The sequence below is a fragment of the Mytilus trossulus genome, chromosome 13 (genome assembly GCF_036588685.1).
Source record: "Mytilus trossulus isolate FHL-02 chromosome 13, PNRI_Mtr1.1.1.hap1, whole genome shotgun sequence".
Classification (NCBI taxonomy): domain Eukaryota; kingdom Metazoa; phylum Mollusca; class Bivalvia; order Mytilida; family Mytilidae; genus Mytilus; species Mytilus trossulus.
The window spans coordinates 11,755,361-11,778,572 of NC_086385.1; the positions used below are offsets into that span (position 1 = coordinate 11,755,361).

Consider the following 23,212-nt stretch of genomic DNA (forward strand, 5'->3'; position numbering starts at 1 on the left):
CAACAGGCTATCTTATTTCTACATATTAATGTCCTTCAGTCCATACCATATATTATGTGATCATGGACTGTAGATGTTCTTGGTCCTAAATCTTAACAACAGTCTATCCTATTTTTACATATTAATGTCCCTCAGTCCATATCATATATTATGTGACCATGGACTGTAGATGTTTTAGGTCCTAAATCTTAACAGTCTATTCTATTTTTACATATCAATGTCCCTCAGTCCATATCATATATTATGTGATCATGGACTGTAGATGTTCTTGGTCCTAAAACTGAACAACAGTCTATCTTATTTTACATATTAATGTCCCTCAGTCCATACCATATATTATGTGATCATGGACTGTAGATGTTCTTGGTCCTAAATTTTAACAATAGTTTATCTTATTTTTACATATTAATGTCCCTCAGTCCATACCATATATTATGTGATCATGGACTGTAGATGTTCTTGGTCCTAAATCTTAACAACAGTCTATCCTATTTTTACATATTAATGTCCCTCAGTCCATATCATATATCATGTGACCATGGACTGTAGATATTTTAGGTCCTAAATCTTAACAGTCTATTCTATTTTTACATATCAATGTCCCTCAGTCCATATCATATATTATGTGATCATGGATTGTAGATGTTCTTGGTCCTAAAACTGAACAACAGTCTATCTTATTTTTACATATTAATGTCCCTCAGTCCATACCATATATTATGTGATCATGGACTGTAGATGTTCTTGGTCCTAAATCTTAACAATAGTTTATCTTATTTTTACATATTAATGTCCCTCAGTCCATACCATATATTATGTGATCATGGACTGTAGATGTTCTTGGTCCTAAATCTTAACAACAGTCTATCCTATTTTTACATATTAATGTCCCTCAGTCCATATCATATATCATGTGATCATGGACTGTAGATATTTTAGGTCCTAAATCTTAACAGTCTATTCTATTTTTACATATCAATGTCCCTCAGTCCATATCATATATTTTGTGATCATGGACTGTTGATGTTTTTGGTCCTAAAACTTAACAATAGTTTATCTTATTTTTACATATTAATGTCCCTCAGTCCATACCATATATTATGTGATCATGGACTGTAGATGTTCTTGGTCCTAAATCTTAACAACAGTCTATCTTATTTTTACATATTAATGTCCCTCAGTCCATACCATATATTATGTGATCATGGACTGTAGATGTTCTTGGTCCTAAATCTTAACAATAGTTTATATCTTATTTTTACATATTAATGTCCCTCAGTCCATACCATATATTATGTGATCATGGACTGTAGATGTTCTTGGTCCTAAATCTTAACAATAGTTTATATCTTATTTTTACATATTAATGTCCCTCAGTCCATACCATATATTATGTGATCATGGACTGTAGATGTTCTAGGTCCTTTAACTTAACAACAGTCTATCCTATTTTTACATATTAATGTCCTTCAGTCCATATCATATATTATGTGACCATGGACTGTAGATGTTTTAGGTCCTAAATCTTAACAGTCTATTCTATTTTTACATATCAATGTCCCTCAGTCCATATCATATATTTTGTGATCATGGACTGTTGATGTTTTTGGTCCTAAAACTTAACAACAGTCTATTCTATTTTTACATATTAATGTCCTTCAGTCCATATCATATATTATGTGACCATGGACTGTAGATGTTTTAGGTCCTAAATCTTAACAGTCTATCCTATTTTAACATATCATTGTCCTTCAGTCCATATCATATATTATGTGAGCACAGACTGTAGATGTTCTTGGTCCTAAAACTGAACAACAGTCTATCTTATTTTTACATATTAATGTCCCTCAGTCCATATCATATATTATGTGACCATGGACTGTAGATGTTCTTGGTCCTAAAACTTAACCACAGTCTATCTTATTTTTACATATTAATGTCCCTCAGTCCATACCATATATAATGTGACCATGGACTGTAGATGTTTTAGGTCCTAAATCTTAACCACAGTCTATCTTATTTTTACATATTAATGTCCCTCAGTCCATATCATATATTATGTGACCATGGACTGTAGATGTTTTAGGTCCTAAATCTTAACAGTCTATTCTATTTTTACATATCAATGTCCCTCAGTCCATATCATATATTATGTGAGCACAGACTGTAGATGTTCTTGGTCCTTAAACTTAACAACAGTCTATCCTATTTTTACATATCATTGTCCTTCAGTCCATATCATATATTATGTGATCATGGACTGTAGATGTTCTTGGTCCTAAATCTTAACAACAGTCTATCCTATTTTTACATATTAATGTCCCTCAGTCCATATCATATATTATGTGATCATGGACTGTAGATGTTCTAGGTCCTTTAACTTAACAACAGTCTATCTTATCTTTACATATCACTGACCAAGGAAAGTAGATGATCTAGGTACTATATTAAGGACTGGTGATGTTTGTACAGAAATGTTGAGACAGATTATGATTTTTAAGTTCTTTTAATAATTTTCACAATTAACAAATGTTACAAAATTGTACTAAATAATTTCTGAATGTGTTTTTTTTTGTCAAAATATGAATACATTATAAATGTCATTCTTCACATATGCAAAATTGTCAGACACAATATATACACATCATAAAAAATCAAGAAATAGACAAAGGGAATATATCTATTTTGGTAATGGTCAGAAACACCTCGAAAACACCTCTACTTCTAAATTTTGAATCTATACCAAATTATAAAGAAACAATCAGACTAGTCATTAGGAAATTGAAACAATGAATCGGAAACTTGTTTTCGAAATTTGAAAGATGAAAAAGGATTGTTACTTTGTTAACATATCTTTAATTCATAATTTCAAATATTTTTTAACAAAATCTTCCATTGTTTTACAAGCTTCCTAAATTTAAAATCTATTCAGTTTTACTGAAAATCTCATTCATAATACAGAGTTTATATATTTGATAACATTTTCACTAGTTTTACTTCAGAAATATTTCATAACAGCAATACATGATTGGAAGCAAATTAATACAGCTAAAAATGTTGCATAAAGGACTATATTTTAACCTATAATGGTTTAATTTTTTAATTGTTGTTTGGATGGAGAGTTGTCTCATTGGCACTCACACCACATCTTCCTATATCTAATAACTCAATTTGCAGTTCTCCATCAGTTTTGGAAATTATTGCATTGTTGTATATCTCTTATTTTATCCATAATTTTCTCTCCTTAGCAAATTGTTATTGTTCTTTGCTTAACATTTCAACTTTTTTCAAATCAATTTTTTTTTTTAATGTTCAAGACCAAGATCATTTTAAACTCTTGATTTATATCAAAATTCTGACAAATCAAGTCTCACATTTTCAATAAGTTATCACAAAATATTATAAAATGTTATTTCAAGGGCATATCCCTTATCATGAATAAATTGTTCATATGTTTATCTGTTTATTGATATGCAGCTGTTGAAAGAGCACTGATGGTACATTATAATATAGCTGCTCTGAGCTTTTGTCCCTTTACTTTATAACAGTGAAATATCATCTATCTTTGTAAGACCTTCACTGGATACTGAAAAAGAAATGAAATGATTATTGAGTAATAATTCAATACCAAATGCTCATTTAAATTAATAGAGAGAATAAAGTATGAATAAAAAACTATCATTTATGATCATACCTGAGGGTGTATATACTCTTATTGCTATACTCAAAATTTAAGATATCAAAATAATGAGATTCGTAATTGACTCCATTAAAAATTACAAAAGCAGTAGAACTTAAATGCAGTTTGACATATAACATAATTTTTCAATTCTTAGATGGTCTATTTGTAAACAAATCATTATTCAAACAATTTTAAGTGTTTTTTTTTATATACTATCCTTTTATGTTAAATAATAAGAAATTATAGTATACAAGATAAAAACTAACCTTTAAATCTTATTTGGTTGCCCTTTAAGTACATACATATAAAACTTGGCTGTTCTTCTTCTCTGAACAGACTCATCCAAGTCCTAGCCTATAAATAAATTATACGAAAACTATAACTCATACAGTAAAAAAAATTAAGAAAATAATAGGCATATGGTTCAGTGGTATGGTTATTCATTTGTTTAATATGTTTGAGCTTTTGATTTATTCAGTAACTGATAATCAAGCTTCAGACTTCAATTAAACTAATTGAAAGATTGTATTTGCATCAGCTTTTCAGCTATTATATGCAGCAGGCAAAATTTTTCTTGTGATATTCAATAAAAAAAAGAATAGCTTACCCTTTTCACTGTAACATTGACGTTTTCTTCTCTTGATTAGAGCATCTTTTCTGACTTTCTGCAATATATATATTATTATATGATTAAAATATTGTTCTTTAAACACCATAAAACAATAAAACTATAATTACTTGAGCAAAAGAAATCAAGATATTTTCTGAATGGTTTTTCATTGACCAGATGAGGTTTAAAATGTTTGTATACAAAACAAAAATTGGCATATAACTGGGGTACAAAGTTCCATGTTATTTATAATGGGACTGCAACAAGTAAAATAAGATTAAAATTAGTGATTTAGAACTGCCTTTTCTACTTAAAAACAATACCTTCTTTGGAGGCCTTAGGCGGATCCAGGGGCCGGGGGGGGGGGGGGGACAGGGGGGGACTGGGTCCCCTTTTTGTGGGAAAAATGTGGTTGAATATTTAGGGAATCACTGAAGCATGACTGGAGAGGGCCCCCTTAGGTCAGTCAGAGCCCCCCCCCCCTTTAGGATAAGTTCTGGATCAATTTAATGTATACTTTTCTACTGAATACATGTTTATTAAAAATAAAATAGAATTATTAATTCTAAAAAAATATTTCCTTTTTTAATGCCAAAAAAAGGCATTTTTGTTAAAGGGAAGATAATTTGGAGTTTTTTCAATGATAACTATGGCACGCCGTTATTATATTTATTCAATTTCGAGATATCTTATTCAGTTAAATAAGTTATCTTATAAACTAATTGAGATATCTTAATAACAAAATGAGATATCTTATATATTAATTGAGATATTTGATTTGTTAAATAAGATATCTTATTAAAATGTTTATAAAGATATCTTATTAAAATGTTTTTAAAGATATCTTATTAAAATGTTTATAAAGATATCTTATTAAATATATAAGATATCTTTATTAATTTATAAGATATCTTATTAACTATATAAGATATCTTTTATATAGTTAACAATAGTGATATCTTATCTACTTAATAAGATATCTCCATAAGTTAATAAGATATATCTATTAGCTCATAAGATATCTCTATTAATTAATAAGATATATCTATCAGTTTATAAGATATCTCTATTAATTAATACATGTAAGATATCTTATAAAGTATGTATTTAAAAGATATCTTTATAAAGAAGTAAGATATCTATATCTTATATATTTTATAAGATATCTTATTAATTAATAGAGATATCTTATTTACTTATAGAGATATCTTATAAACTAATAGAGATATCTTATAAACTTTTAGAGATCTCTTATTAACTTATAGAGATATCTTATAAACTAATAGAGATATCTTATAAACTTTTAGAGATATCTTATTAACTTATAGGGATATCTTATTTAATATATAAGATATCTCCATAAGTTGATAAGATATCTCTATTAGTTTATAAGATATCTCTATTAATTAATAAGATATCTTATAAAGTATGTATTTAAAAGATATCTTTATAAAGAAGTAAGATATCTTATATACTTTATAAGATATCTTATTAATTAATAGAGATATCTTATTAACTTATATAGATATCTTATAAACTAATAGAGATATCTTATTTACTTTCAAATTAAATATAAAAATTAAACATATCTTAATACTTAATAAGATATCTTGTTAAATAAATAAAATATCTTCAAATTTGAATAAATATAAAAACGGCGTGCCATAGATAACTAGGTTTTGACTCTTGCTGTAACCGGATATTTTTAAACGTTATTTATAAAATTTGGGATCAACTAGCAATTAAACACATATCAAAAGTGGTTCATGTGTGCGTAAAATGAATTCAATAGATAATAATAATAATAATGATCTTACTACATTTTACTGCATGTGTCGGTAAAAAAAAAAGATTTATAACAATACACTTTCCAGAAAACAGAACCAATAAAATTTTGAGCCGATCATTTTTATTACAAAACAAATAAAATATGACATTACAATGTGCAATTTGTATTTCATAGTATAGGATAATTAAAATAATATTTGGGCGTGAACAGACTTTGGGTTTGAATGTAGGATGCAAGGGGCAGATCAAGCCATTTAAAAAGGGGGGTTCCAACTACATGTCCCGATTCAAATGCATTAATCGTCCCAAAAAAGGGGAAGTCCAACCCCAGAACCCCCATCCTGAATCCGCACTGGATGCAAACATGAAAGGGGCGAATGCAGGGGAAAAAAGGGGGGTTTCCAACCCATGACAAAAAGGTGAAGGGGGGGTCCAACTATATGTCCCCATTCAAATGCATAGATCGTCTCAAAAAATGGGGTTTCCAACCCCTGGAACCCTCCTCTCCCCTTGATCCTCCACTGGAACGTGAATGGGCGAAAATTCCTCCGATATCAAAAGAACAGCTAAATTATGAGCTGGGAGAGTGAAGTGAAGTCCTTGTGCACTGCCATTCGGGATTAATTAATGGATATGTGCCAGAAACATATTTACAAAGACAATCCTCCCTTTTTGTCATTGTAGTAGATGCATATTCGTGCATATTTATATATCTATCTACAGAACCTACCTGTTCATAAATACTAATGAATAGATGTGTATAGTAACTTCGTATCTATATAGTTGTTCTATTTATCAACCTTAGTTCTTTTGTATTTTCTTTTTTGAAGAGTACATTATTGCAACAGCACATTTCATTGGTTAAAATTAATGTGACGTTGCAGTCCTTCAGTTCAGTCCAACCACTTTTTATGCGTATACTAATAACTCAGTCTTTGTAATCGTCTCCACCGTCTTCGTTCGCTGCTTATTCAACTTAGTCAGAAAGGCTGAGTAGATAAATCGTCTGGTGAATTTATAAATGCTTTATCAGAAAGAGGTTTATCACTTATACAATTTGATACCAAAAAACGAGCACTTATTTTCTGAAAAAAATGTACATCGACTGACAGCTTTAAATTCAAGAAGGTTTAGCACCTATTAAAATTACCTCATTTCCGGATGGAAAAAGCATTGATGAAATTATGGAAAGCATAGGTCTTTTAATTGAATGTTCTCCTTTTATTAATATTATTTATTGTTTATAATTCAAATAAAAAAGGACATTATATAGAGAGACCAATATGACCAATACAGAACATTCTTTTGTTTGAAACGGTGGCTGCATGTGTTTTTTTCAAATTTCGAGTTCTTCATAAACATGATAAATTAGCGCTCTAGGCCGGAAAAGATCGATTTTAAACAAGACATATTTTAACACTTTTAAATTAAGGTTCATATCAATATTTCTTCCAAAGGTTGCAAAGTTTTAACAACGACATTTAATATGAAAATTCATATATCGATAGAGAAAAAAACAAATCCGGGTTACATATTTACTTTCAACAATAGATTTGTTTAAATAAATGTAGTTATTTATCCATCAGTCATGCTTGATTATATTTTTTTTGTTATATACATATATAATTTAATTTTGGATGTAACGCGTCTTCTGATGGCTGATGTTATTTTTTTATCAGCCCATTGACATAACATAGTCATGTGACTGTGACGTCATCAACGTTTTTAATGGTTTTCTACGGTTTAAAATGAAATTTAGAATAAAATTATAAGAAATGACTGTAATGGTTTTTTCTGTCTATTCGAATTAACATAAAAAATGTGGTGCACACTATTAAATAACCCGCTACGCGCGTTATTCAGTGTGCACCCCATTTTTTATGTTGTTTCTTCATAGACAGAAAAAAATATTTCAGCTATTCCTTTAATATATATCTAGGAGGGACAGGGTTGACTTTTTCATTCTCTTTTGCCTTTTTTCTTCAGGTACAATTTCCCTTCCCTCTCAGAATTTTTTTTTAAGAACCATATTCAAAATACCCTTCTTATAAACTGTTCTCTTTCCCATTATCCAAAGCGCATGATTCAGGACTTGTTGAGAAACATTTTTTTTTGTCCCTGCGTTAAATGTTAAACAGCACTTTCTTTGTTAATCAAACAGTTTATTAAAATATTTTGCCAGTGAACGGTAGATTGATACTTGATTTGAATTTGATTTCAATATTTGTTTTCAATTGAGGCGCTTGTTAAGTCATACCCTTTTTATACTAGTTACGAATTATTTGCTACGTAAATAAAACTATACACACTACTTTCGATGAGAAACAGTCATCCAGCCAACAAAGTTAACCGACCCAGTTGTATTAAACAAGTGTGCCCTATGATTGATTAGTTTTACGTCATTTTATCTATGATGGGTAGATTATGTAGTTGTATTTTTGCAAATTATAACACATCTCATCATTTTTATGTTGTCTGAACAAATATTGAAACGTTAATTATATCCCTTCTTCGTCACCTTCTAACAATGACTAATTAAGGTTCCACTAAAGTCAAAATATAAGACACTTCATAAACATGTAAAATTTGCCTGTTTTTGTCAACATATAATGAATAAAATCCTAAACAATTGGAACATATCTTCATTTAAACATACTTAACATATATGTTCCAGACCATATGAGTATTTGGACCGTACGCGTACGGTCCGGACCGTATACGTATACCTGTACGATCAGACCATACGCGTACGGTCGGACCGTATGAGTATACGCGTACGGTCTAGCTGATATTTCGGGATCATATGGGATAAATTATATAATATTCATCAAAATCATTATTTTTAGTTATACAAATTATTATTATTACATGTATTGTGAATTTATTAATATTCTTTAGATACCAATTTTCGTGGATTTCGTGGATACAGGAAAACCACGAATTTAAATGTTCAACGAATTAGAAATTTTCTTCAGGAATGTAGTCAGACTTTGCCAAAAACCACGAAATTAAATATCCACGAATATGCAAGTTTTCTCCAAACCACGAAAATTGGTACCCACGAAAATAAATGATTCCACAGTATATGGATAAAATGATAAAGCGAACAATTGAAATTAAATATGTGTTTATTTTTATATCCGTGATTCCTATTTTTGGTACTCAAGGTGACACTGACTTCCACAAAGAACGTCATATTTTTTTTACAGAACATAATTTGTACATGCACGTTCCTTTGCATTTTTTTTTGTAAAGTTCCTAAATATTCTAAAACGGTTGTCCACCCAGTCTAAGTTTTCTTCCGATAACTTCAATTTTAATTTGCATACTTGGTTTCAGTTTATGGATTACTGACATGCTTAATACAGAAGATTTATGTTGATCTATTAAATACATTTGTATTTGATAAAGGTGACCAACTTCTTAGTATTAATCATATGCGTATTCTGAAAATGTACGCATACGGTCAAGACCGTATGCGTACGGTCCAAATACTCATACGGTCTGGAGCATATACACACTGTGAAAATTGTAAATACACTTGAACTTTTTGTTTTGGCTAAATCGGTTTTTGGGGTGAACACTAAATTTTCCAAAAATAAGTTTCAAAATTTAAAAAGATGTGCGACCATTAAACGTGGACTGTACAGTAGTTGGTGTGAAAAGGCACATTTAAGTAACTTTTTGTCATTACTCTTATGTATAGAAGGTACCATGATCTTTATTGTTAAAAATGTTAGCAAAGGTATCATTTCAATGTAGCAATTTTGAAGATTAAGACGAAGAGATACCCTATAATCGCCACTGGCCTTCTGTAATTTGTCGGTATTTTTCTCGTTGGCACAAACCTTATTTCCATTCTTAATTTTGTCAATTAATTAGCTATTAAATGAGATTTCCCTCATGCACAATCAGTTCAATTTTTTAACAGAAAGAAAACAAATTTAATTAGCTAATGAATGACTAATTTATTCACGCATAATCAATTCAATGTTTAACAGTTAGAAAAGGTTATAAGTAAAAAGCCATTAAATGGCCTACTTTCCTTTCGCACTATCAACGTAATGACAATTACCTGCTTATCTTCTTGATTTCAGCGTTACCGATGAGTCTGTTATAAACAAAATGTTAATCAAGCGTATACAATTTTGAAATTTGTATCCTTGATGAGTTTACTGATAAATAGTTTTAAATAGGCAGGAATTACTGTTGACCATTAATTCAATGTTATTACAATAAGAATGACCCATGCAGAAAGAACCAATAGTTAGTACTTGTAATTTGCTAATGAGAAAAAAAATGACGAATGTAATCAGAGACGGTATTAATAAAGCCATAACAAGTAACAAATACAGTTTTTGCAATGACTTTGCAATAACTAAGAAAGTTTGGGATGCCTCTGCCTGAGTATATGGCAAAACGTTTAGGAATTTTGGTCCTTAATGGTCTCCAACTTCGTTCTTTATTTAGTTTTTTTTTTAAATTTTAATTCGAACGTCACTGATGAGTCTTTTGTAGACGAAACGCGCGTCTGGTGTATATAAAACATTTAGTACTGGTATTTACGATGAGTTTATTAACCAATTTTCGATTACTATTTTTAAGGATGGTCTTTAACAGTGATCTTGTTGTAATTGGTTGGAATCAGGAAATGCGATATAGTACATTTATGGAACCGGTCAATTCAACTGTGATGCATGTGGTCATTTCCTGTTTAATCAGACTTTATTACAAAACAGATATAAATAAATAAAAAAAGGATTGATTCTTCATTTTCCTAAGGTAATCATATGCAGATTTTTAACTTATTTCAAAAATTAAAATCCGGACAGAACTTTCAATTTCTTTGGAGCAACATTCTAGCAGCGCCTGCATACGAAGTCTGTATTTCTAAAATATAACGATTATTCCAGAAGTGTATTTCCTACCATGATTTCCTTGATATAGGGTTGCTGCTGACAAGGAAGCTATTACACCAAGATGTCCGATTGGTGAAGTTCAAATCATCCCTTCGTAAATTTACATGACGTCATCATGAGTTGGTTGACAGTTATGAAATATACGTAACACAGATGATATAAGATATGTTCCTTATGTCGTTTCTAAAATTCCCTTCCCTTTTAACGAATATGACTTATCGAATTAGACTATTTACTTGGTTTGAAATAACACGAACATCAACGGGTACCATACTTGACGCGTAATCTGCTTACCCTTCTGAAGTCCCTGAGTTTTTTAGCCGTGACTCGTGCTGCTAAGTTATTAGTTTTTTATGGTATTTCTTGTGCGCTTATATTTGTCTCTTTGTCATTTGTATTTCCCATGGCGGTGCTATTTCATTTTCGAACAATAGGGTTGGTCCCTGTTTTTCAAATAATTCGTTTCACCGAGGATAATGAGTCTTTTTCACATTCGTATATTTTTCCGTAGTTTTCTCATATTTTCCCGTCAACGTTGAATTACGCCGTTTTACTTCGGGTAGCTCAATTATTTTAAAACGCACACAAGGCGTGGGGTATAATTTGTTCCTCATAAACAATTGACAGCGTTACAAACCAGATGATATACAACATATTCGAATTTTAACGGGTGTGCACAAAAAGCCTTTGAAGAACCCATTTAAGAAAATTGAACATATACATTTTGAATGTTTTTAGTGCTGTGATATGACGTTGATTATGATTTACCTCCTGTTTTAAATAGTGTCTTATATTTGGATGTGACGTTGTTTATGATTTGCTTCCTGTTTTAAATATTGTCTCATAATTGTATGTGACATTGTATTAAATTAACCTCCTGTTTTAAATGTTGTGTCATGTTTTGATATGACGTTGTTTATGATTAACCTCCTGTTTAACATTTTGTGGGAAAGGTTGGTATAGCGCTAACAGATCCATTAATAATAGTGTTGTACCGACTTTCTGTGCTGTGTCTGATGACTTTTAGCACCTGGTGTAAAACAAGAGAAAGTTCTAGTAAATATAGATGTTTATTTCTTGAAATCAGTAATCAAAGTGCTACAGATTTTACACAATAAAACAGCAAGTCTCACTTGATAATAAATTTAGAATTTCACAAATGAACTAAATTAAGGGACATAACTCTATGCAAATTTTAACTAATTAAATAAAACTTGCCCAAACTATATTTTATCAGGTGAAACCGCTTTACAAAACTTAACGCACAGGTTAATGCATAATACAATATGTAAAATAAACCGAATCATTTCAACTAAAAAGAATACTTAATTTAAAATGTTTTGTATAATAACTTGTTGCTATGGAAATAATAAACCTTTAGAATTAATAAAATCTTTGCCAAACTATTTCTATATTTAATCGCATAAAATCTAATACCAAATACGATTTATTTCTGAATAAATTGGTATGTAAAATAACTTTGTATAAATAATAATTCTTAAACAGTATTAACTGTTTTTGCAAAATATTAAAATAACAATATACCAATGTTGCTTAGCAACAAACATGTACTTCGGTCACGAGTTCCCTATATGTGTGTAATAAAATTAACTAAATTCAATTTTAAATATAAGTTCTAAAGTCAATCAAAATGTTCAAACAATTTTGTAAACAAACTAAAATCTTGCGGACAAGTGTCGCTTTGTAAAACCTAAGTAATGAACTTAATATGCAATCTATATGCAAAATATAAAAACACAACTTACAGAATAATAAAGTAGGAAATAAGGTTTCATGTCTTTGTTATTTAGCTTTCGATTTAACTCTTAATCATGCTTTCTCAACAAAAGACATTTCTCCCGGCAAATAAAAGTTACAAATTATCTCCCCTGGACATTGTAATACTTAAAGTTAATACGGATACAATATGAAATATTTCCGGACTTTAAATAATCTTTTACAAATAACTATTATAAAATTAACTAAATGTTTCTAAACATAAAATAGATATGAATTAATAACTTCTTGAAACGTTTCTCAATTGTTTACATAAATAAAAAACATCGCGTCCTAAGCGTTACCAACACAAAATAATTAATCTCAATGGAAACAAATAAATCTATACAAAATATATACAATTAATTTAAGTGAATATCATTAAATGAATTTTAACTTTAGTAAGCTTTTTCCAAAATATAAAGTTATCTAAACTTTCTTTAATTTAAATAAAACAAAAATACAAAAAATATAATTCAACTTACCTGGTGTAAAACAAGAGAAAGTTCTAGTAAATATAGATGTTTATTTCTTGAAATCAGTAATCAAAGTGACCGTTGAAAACATAAATTGTTTCCATGCGGGCGTGGTCACATGATCACTGATTTCTGAACTTTCTCCAGTTTTCACCAATCAAAAATTACCTTGTAAAGCTCCCTTGACCACAACCTAATTTCACTGGTTGGTCAATAATCCAGTCATGGGTGACAGGTGTTATAAACAATTTAACACATGAGTCATAGGAAAAGGTTGTTTAACAAAAGCCTTAATTTACATGTAAGGTACATAATCCAAACTAAATAATTTAGCGCTTACATGTCTCTTTGTTATCCGTCTTAATTACGTAATCTAAATATTAAAGTTGTATGTCATTCTTCTTTATCAAAAATTAACATTCCAAAAATAATGTAACTTATGTAAGGAGAAATTTAAGAAAATAAAATAAAAATTTAAACTTCAAAATACTTTAACTCAAATTGTAAAAATTGAATAATTTTCACTTAAGTTTTGGTCTGTTATATTAAAATGTTGTCTTTGGCAATTCACAATTTTACTATAACAACCCTTCCTCAACCTCACTAAGCTTTGTCCCAAAGCTTGAATTTGAAACATCATCTGAACAGATAAAATAAGAATTTTTATATTATATATATACATGTACAAAGAATGAAAGTATGATAAACATAATGTAAATGTTCACATTAAAGAGTCAATGTTTTTTTTTTATCACTCTCATGTGAATGTAGTTTTGTGATCTAATGCCCATAAAATACTTAGTTAAAAATTAAAAATATACATATGTATGGTCATAATTGCAGATATTCAATAAGGCACTTCCAAAATTTCAAAGGATGTATGTTAATACACTTGTAACGGGGAGGCACTGAGGTATTGCTTGTTTGCAAATATGCATTCACTTAATATAGTCATTTTGCACATGAGGAGGGATATTAACACTTCACACTAAAATATGTGTGTTTTAAAAATAGTACTGATGCAGTTTTTCAATAATGAAAAATCAAGTAAACCAGGTGCTTTAGTGCAACAGACAAGTCAAAGTACCAATAAATTTTCATATTAAAAGACAATATAACAATATAAAATTCAAATATAAAACATGAAAATGAATGATTTCTTATATGCTCACTCCTCGTAAGCGCATGATCTGCAATCTCATGATCTGCAATCTCCCGATCTGCAATCTAATGATCTGCAATCTCTATGACAAAATGAAATCTAAAAATATGTTTAATATAACTGTGTTCTAAATCCTACAAAAAGAAATAAACTAAACATTAATACACTCTAAACTCCTCCACTTTGGCTCTCGGTAACATTTCACTGAACACTTAACTTCATCATTCATAACTATAACATTGGAATGGATTCTAGTTTCTCAGGACACTAAATTGCTAAAATAAAAAAAAGTGATGATTAGTCGAATGAGCACGGCCGTACTCTAGCACTACTGACAACAAAACACATATGCATTCTGTTAGGTTTGACTTCACATCATAATTTGCCTAACAAATTTCTGAAATTAAAAAAAAATGTTAATCAAAGGGTCAAATAATAAAAGAATGGTCCACTGCGCAGATTTGAAACTTGAGTTCAATCCAGATTATTTGCATGTAAGTGAGTTATTCGCCTTTAAAGCTTTATCTGCGTTATTTCAGTGAAGTTATACAGTAATTTGTTTTCACCTATGGCCTTGTAAAATATTTCCTCTGTTTTCTCCTCCTTCCTCTCCTAGTTTTCCTTGTAAAATATTCATGTATTAAGCCCTCTCCAATATTTTGTTTTGGTTCCCATGTCGGTTTGGAACCATCTTTCCATTTCACCAGAAAATACTGTATTCCTCTTGTTTTCCTGGTATTTAGTAGTGTCTCAACTTCATGAAACATGTCATCTATGACATTGTTTGGTTCATCTCCATTATCACTGTTAGTATCTGAATCTGTACTTTCATCGTCTGCAATTTGATCATCTTGATCATTATCTGCAGGTTGGATATTTTGCGCATCGGGTGGATTATCTGGAACTGGACGTTCTGGAGCTTGTGGCGGGTCACGGAAATCAGTGGGATCTACATATTGTCTAAGATTGCCCGCATTGACCATAGCTTTAACTTCCTTCTGGTCACTGCAGCGTCTTAATTTATATGTGAAATTCGGCCCACAGTCAGTTATGTAATAAGGACCATTAAATTTATCAACTAATTTTGGTGAACGACCGACTGGGACTACATGTTCTTTAAGTAAAACTTTATCTCTAAGCCTAAATTCAGGAATTTTGGTATTTTTGTCGTATCGTTCTTTCATTTTTGCCTGTTTAAGCTTAATATTTTCAGCAGCCAAATCTTGGGTAATTTTGAGATTTGAAATTATTTCTTCTAAATGGTGTTTTGCATCTTTTGACAGATTGTCTTTTGGCAAAACAGATGCGTCATCTCCTTGCCGAACACCATTGAAAAGGGAGAATACTCTGTTGATTGAGTAGATGGAGAATTTCTAAAAGCCATTAAAATACCTGGGAGTTTATTTGGCCAATTGTTTTGGTCCTTATCACTATAAGCTCTGACTGCCTGTATTAGTGTGCTATTGGTTCTTTCCACTAACCCATTTGTCTGAGGATGGTAGGAACTTGTATGATGCCTTGTAATATTCAACATTTCACACAAAGCATTTACCAAATTCGATACAAAATTTCTACCAAGATCTGTGACTAAACACTTCATTGCACCATAACGACTAATAATCTCACGAAACAAAACCTTTGCAACCTCAGAAGCTTCTTGAGTTTTCATAGGAAAGGCCTCACTCCATTTAGAAAAAGAATCTACTAAAAGCAACACATAAGAATAACCTTCATTAGTTTTACTGAGTTTCAGAAAATCCATATGCCATCTTTCAAAGGTTGTGTCAACTGGCAGAGGATTAAGAGGTGGTTTCTTACCCTTTGTATCTCTTTTAATTCTCTGACAGCGATCACATGATCGAATGTAGTTTTCAATACTTTGGTGCATTCTAGGCCAAAAGTACTTTAGACTCAAAGCATGATAAACACGTTCAATCCCAAGATGTGCACCACCTACGAAACTATCATGGTAACTTAAAAGAGCATCCTCTCTTAGAGCTTGAGGGAGACATAATTGTTTGATCCATTTTTCACCATTATCAACTCTGACTCTCTTCTGAAACCATTTATACAGAACATTATTACAGATAGAGTAATCTTGAGCAGATTTCTGAACTTTTGAACTCTGATCATTGTCTGCAGGAAGAATACCCTGAGTAAGAAATTTGTACATATTTCCAAAATCATGACAATTTTGTTGCAACTTTGCAATAGCAGGAAGGTTTGACAATTCTGGTCTGGCAATAACGGGATCTAATGGAGCAACCATAGTGTAATCATCATAAAAGAATTCCACTTGGATACTCTCACAAGTCTTATCATTGCCACTAGCTTCTGTTCTAGTATTCACTCCAGATACCTTTACAGCTGCGACTTCATTTTCATCGTCAGGCTGTTCAGGATATGAGCGTCTACTAAGAGCATCAGCTACTTGATTGTTACGACCCTTTCTATACTTAATCTCAAAATTGTAATGCTGCAAGTCCATTGCCCATCTTGTAAGTTTACCTGTATTTGCCTTCTGATTCATAAGATATGTCAATGCTTTGTGATCAGTATATATAGTGAATTTGCCAGTAGCAAGATAAGTGTTAAATGTTTTTACACCTTGAACTACTGCATAACACTCTTTTTCAGTTGTATTCCAAATCTGTTCAGTTTTGGATAAACTTTTACCACCAAAAGCAATGACACGCTCTTTTCTCTGACTGTCTAATTGACCTAGAACAAAACCTATAGCTGAATTTGAAGCATCACAAGTCAGCATAAAGGGTTTATTCATGTCAGGGTAAGCCAGGACAGGGGGTGTTAGTAAAGCCTGTTTTAAATTGTCAAAAGCTACTTGACATTCCCTATTCCATTTAAAACTTCTTTCTCTTTCCTTCTTTAACAACCCATTTAAAGGAGTGGCAATCTTAGAATATGAATCAACGAAGCGTCGATAATAATTGCACATTCCCAAAAATGAGCGGACCTGTTTTTGTCTTGTAGGGACAGGAAAAGTACTAATAGCTTTTGTCTTTTCAGGATCCACCTTAATACCTTCTTTTGAAATGATGTGCCCTAAGTATTTCACCTCTTTTGCTGCAAACACACATTTGCTTGGTTTCAATGTGAGATTTGCATCACGAAGACGAGTGAAAACTTGTTCTAGATGCGAAAGATGCTCTTCAAAACTCCTACTAAATACTAAAATATCATCCACATAAACTAAAACAAATTGCCAATTGAGACCACGTAAAACATTAGACATGAGCTGTTGAAAACTAATAGGAGCATTTTTAAGACCAAAAGGCATTCTGAGAAATTCATAGACACCATTGCGAGTTATAAAAGCAGATTTATGTCTTGTTTCCTCGTCCATCTCGACTTGCCAAAATCCACTGTGAAGGTCGAGACAACTCAGAATTTGCGGCTGCACTTCACCAATCGTGTCAAATACGTTTTCTAGCCGTGGAATTGGAAATGAAGAATTTCTTGTTTGAAGGTTCAATTTTCTAAAATCCACACAAAATCTGTACTGCTGAGGCTGACCCGGTGCAGTTTTCTTTTTCACTAATATAACAGGTGAATGATACTCACTGGTTGATTCTTTGATGATGTTGTTTTTCTTCATCTCTACCAAATGCTTTTCTGTTTCTTTGTGCATATGAGGAGACTGGTTATAGAATCCCATTTTGACTGGTCTGGAATCCCTAAAAGTTTCAATTCTGTGCTTGTACCTATTAGTAAAACCTAATTCAGATAAATTAGTAGCAAAAATATCTCTATAAGAAGCTAGAAATGTCTGCATTTTCTGTCTCTGCTCAGAATTCAAATCAGATGTGCTGAAATCAAAATTAATAGGTTCCCTGGCTTCCTTAGTTTGCTGTAAACTAGCAACAGATGGCATGTTATTATCTAAATCATGAATAAAATTTGAATCAATGTCTGATACAGAAGCAAGAACTTTTGTTGCGGGAATATGTATTTTCTGATTTGTAGGATTCATCAATCTTATGACTGCTCTTTTCTTAATAATTTTGACCAAACATTTAGCACTCGTAAGATTGGAATCCGCTAAATTACTTACTGGTTCCAAAAGAACTATTTCTCCTGAATTTCTTTTTGAAATTTTGACACCAACATTCATTTCACAAAATGGAGAAATAGTGACAGGGTAATACGTTCTAGCAAGGCCAGTACTACTAGTCTGTATCATACATACTTTAGGAATATCTGCATTTTCCTTATCTGGTACCTGTAATACACTTTTAGAAAAATCAATATTAATCTTGTTTGCATGTAAAAAATCCCAACCTACTATAAAAGAATGATGTAGCCCATCTATAACATAAACATGATAATTAAAAACAGCACCTTTAAATGAAATTGGTAAATTAACTTTTCCTAGCACTTGTAACCTATGTCCACTTACACCTTTAATTGATGGAATATCTGATTGCAAAAGTTTATCAGAAAGGGCTAACTTGCTATAAAAATCAAAACTACAGCAAGTAATTTCTGCACCAGTATCAATCAATGCATGTGTTTTTCTGCCATTGATATCAATAATTGAAGTATTTTTCTTCATAGGCAATACCAAATTTACCTCTGCAAAAGAATTTCTACCTCTGTGCCTATCCTTTGACAAATGCCTAGGGACAGGCGCGAATCCCTAGCGGTGAAAAGGGGGGTTTTGACCAGATTTTTGTGAACCTCTACATTTACGACCATAATGCCCTATCTTATGACAATTAAAACACTCTTTATTTCTTGCTGGGCAATTAGTACCACAAAACATACCACAATTTTCACATGAACCATCATCTTGTTGTTGTTGTTGCTGCTGCTGGTGATATGGATTCTGTACTGCTGCTGGCATCGGTTGGCTGTACTGTTGTCCATTATACACTACTGGCTGTTGTTGAATGTACTGTTGTTGCGGTACAAAAGCATGTTGTTGTTGATAACCCTGTCTTTGTTGATAGTTTGGTCTTGGTTTGTTGTACCTGGGTTTGTTCTGTTGTTGAGGCTGGTTTGGTTTTGCCATGTTGATCGAGGTATGCAGTCTTCTAATTTCCTCCAATGGTTCCTGCATCTTGGCCTCCAGTATTGCTGCAATCGTATCAGCAGTTATTGAGGATGCTGGTACAAGTTGTTCCGATTTCTCTGCATTTTCTGCAATGGCCCTTAATTGTTCCAAAGTAGTTGGCTTTGGAAAAGTGTTGTGAACTGTTTTCCCTATCTCCCCTCTAAAACCTTGAATTGCGATGCCTATCTTTATGTTGTCAGGAATGTCCTGTCCCGTGGTTTGTTCTTGTAATCGCGCCATAAACTCATCCACTCTTTCGTTTTGGCCTTGTTTCAATTGAAGAATGTTAACATCAAACAGCCCTTGTGATTTTTCAAAGCGTTTGAAAAATTCATCCTTCAATAGCTGTAATGAATTATGCACAGTGTCTGAAAGTGTTGCGAACCATTGTTTTGGAATACCATCTGCCATAAAGAATGGGAAGGAATTACACTGTTGTTGTTCGCACATTTTTTGAATGAGGGTCCAACGTATAAAATATCCCCACCATTGTGATGCAGATGATTTCCCATCATAATTGTTTAGGTTTATTCCTGACGGCATGTTCACACTCACTTCTCTTATCACTTGGACTACTGCAGGTGTTGATGCTGTTGATAGGACAGGACCTGTTGATGTTGAAGTTGAAGCTGTTGACGTTGAAGCTGTTGACGTTGAAGCTGTTGACGTTGAAGTTGTTGTCTCTGTTGCTTGTTGATGCACCCTTGCTTCTGGTCTTATTGTGTCTTGACTTCTGAGAAGGTAGCTATTAAGTGGTGCTGGCATTTGTATGTTGCTGATGCTATCTTCTTACTGATTTTGGGACTAGCTTTGGATCTTTCGGTCTCTCCACCAAATGTTGTACCGACTTTCTGTGCTGTGTCTGATGACTTTTAGCACCTGGTGTAAAACAAGAGAAAGTTCTAGTAAATATAGATGTTTATTTCTTGAAATCAGTAATCAAAGTGCTACAGATTTTACACAATAAAACAGCAAGTCTCACTTGATAATAAATTTAGAATTTCACAAATGAACTAAATTAAGGGACATAACTCTATGCAAATTTTAACTAATTAAATAAAACTTGCCCAAACTATATTTTATCAGGTGAAACCGCTTTACAAAACTTAACGCACAGGTTAATGCATAATACAATATGTAAAATAAACCGAATCATTTCAACTAAAAAGAATACTTAATTTAAAATGTTTTGTATAATAACTTGTTGCTATGGAAATAATAAACCTTTAGAATTAATAAAATCTTTGCCAAACTATTTCTATATTTAATCGCATAAAATCTAATACCAAATACGATTTATTTCTGAATAAATTGGTATGTAAAATAACTTTGTATAAATAATAATTCTTAAACAGTATTAACTGTTTTTGCAAAATATTAAAATAACAATATACCAATGTTGCTTAGCAACAAACATGTACTTCGGTCACGAGTTCCCTATATGTGTGTAATAAAATTAACTAAATTCAATTTTAAATATAAGTTCTAAAGTCAATCAAAATGTTCAAACAATTTTGTAAACAAACTAAAATCTTGCGGACAAGTGTCGCTTTGTAAAACCTAAGTAATGAACTTAATATGCAATCTATATGCAAAATATAAAAACACAACTTACAGAATAATAAAGTAGGAAATAAGGTTTCATGTCTTTGTTATTTAGCTTTCGATTTAACTCTTAATCATGCTTTCTCAACAAAAGACATTTCTCCCGGCAAATAAAAGTTACAAATTATCTCCCCTGGACATTGTAATACTTAAAGTTAATACGGATACAATATGAAATATTTCCGGACTTTAAATAATCTTTTACAAATAACTATTATAAAATTAACTAAATGTTTCTAAACATAAAATAGATATGAATTAATAACTTCTTGAAACGTTTCTCAATTGTTTACATAAATAAAAAACATCGCGTCCTAAGCGTTACCAACACAAAATAATTAATCTCAATGGAAACAAATAAATCTATACAAAATATATACAATTAATTTAAGTGAATATCATTAAATGAATTTTAACTTTAGTAAGCTTTTTCCAAAATATAAAGTTATCTAAACTTTCTTTAATTTAAATAAAACAAAAATACAAAAAATATAATTCAACTTACCTGGTGTAAAACAAGAGAAAGTTCTAGTAAATATAGATGTTTATTTCTTGAAATCAGTAATCAAAGTGACCGTTGAAAACATAAATTGTTTCCATGCGGGCGTGGTCACATGATCACTGATTTCTGAACTTTCTCCAGTTTTCACCAATCAAAAATTACCTTGTAAAGCTCCCTTGACCACAACCTAATTTCACTGGTTGGTCAATAATCCAGTCATGGGTGACAGGTGTTATAAACAATTTAACACATGAGTCATAGGAAAAGGTTGTTTAACAAAAGCCTTAATTTACATGTAAGGTACATAATCCAAACTAAATAATTTAGCGCTTACATGTCTCTTTGTTATCCGTCTTAATTACGTAATCTAAATATTAAAGTTGTATGTCATTCTTCTTTATCAAAAATTAACATTCCAAAAATAATGTAACTTATGTAAGGAGAAATTTAAGAAAATAAAATAAAAATTTAAACTTCAAAATACTTTAACTCAAATTGTAAAAATTGAATAATTTTCACTTAAGTTTTGGTCTTGTTATAGTAAAATTGTGAATTGCCAAAGACAACATTTTAATATAACAATAGTAAGCGTTGTTTGTAAACAACATAACATATACTACATGCTATTAAGAAGATAACATTTAACAACAAAAAACAAGTGTGGTTAAGGGTTTGGTAGATCTGAAGACTTCTATTATGAAAAATATGTTTAACTGTAAAACTTTTTTTTTTAAGAAAATATCGCGAAAATAAATAGCCGCGAACTTGTTTGAAAAACACTATTCGCGAAAATAAGTACCCGCGAAAAAAGTACAATTACAGTTTTCCTTTTGAGGAGATTTTTTGAAGCATTATTTTTAAATAAAAGAAAACAAAGAATTGCATTTATTAAGTATTCTTGATTCGTTCAAGTTATTTGAAACATATGTTGACATTGTACGAATATTTCTTTAAGGAGAAATAGTAGTGAGAAATCAAGCTTCTTGTTGTTAAAAAATTAGTGTTCCTTAATCCGCTATGTACTTGATGGAACTAAAACAGTAAATTGGGTTGTTTAAATTAACTGAAACCTTGATATATTTGACAACAGGTCAAATAATTAATTTGATAAAATATTATGAAATTAAACGAGCAAAATCTATTTTTATCAAAGATTTGGCTACCCCCTTTTTGTTCCATAATATCTAAAGGACAAGGTACGATAAGCTATTGCAACTGGCCCCCTATTTTCGTTGAAATTAGAATGCATAGTATCCAAGAAACATGGCTATTTCTAAAGAGAATAGTATCTCATCTAACAAAAAATCAATATAACTTTTCTTTTTCCGTGTGCAAAAATTACTAAATACCTCTCTTTTTCTCATGAAAAACGTAAATTTTATGAAAATCCGAAGTTTTTCCGTCCGTTTGAGCAACTTTTAACTATGAGCGGACGCGAGTACCACGAAGATATTTCAATGTGTTGTTTGTTGTAAGGAAATAATTCACTGTTTTAAATATATTCGTGGTACTCGCGTCCGCTCATGTTCACAATTCAAAATTTCTACACTGAAAATTCCTTGTTTTTACGGAAACATCGATAATATGTGAACCAAGGACCGGAACGAACTTGCATTTC

At 31.2% G+C, this 23,212-nt stretch overlaps 1 long non-coding RNA gene across 1 annotated transcript; it reads right to left on the minus strand.

Annotated features, from left to right (window-relative positions):
• Window positions 1-2,874: 2,874 nt before the first annotated feature.
• On the minus strand, window positions 2,875-6,906 carry LOC134693981 (uncharacterized). The gene is made up of 4 exons (XR_010102536.1): window positions 6,811-6,906; window positions 4,290-4,347; window positions 3,949-4,036; window positions 2,875-3,586 (listed from the first exon to the last, which is right to left on the minus strand). It is a non-coding gene; the product is annotated as an uncharacterized LOC134693981 (long non-coding RNA).
• Between the last annotated feature and the right edge of the window lie 16,306 nt (window positions 6,907-23,212).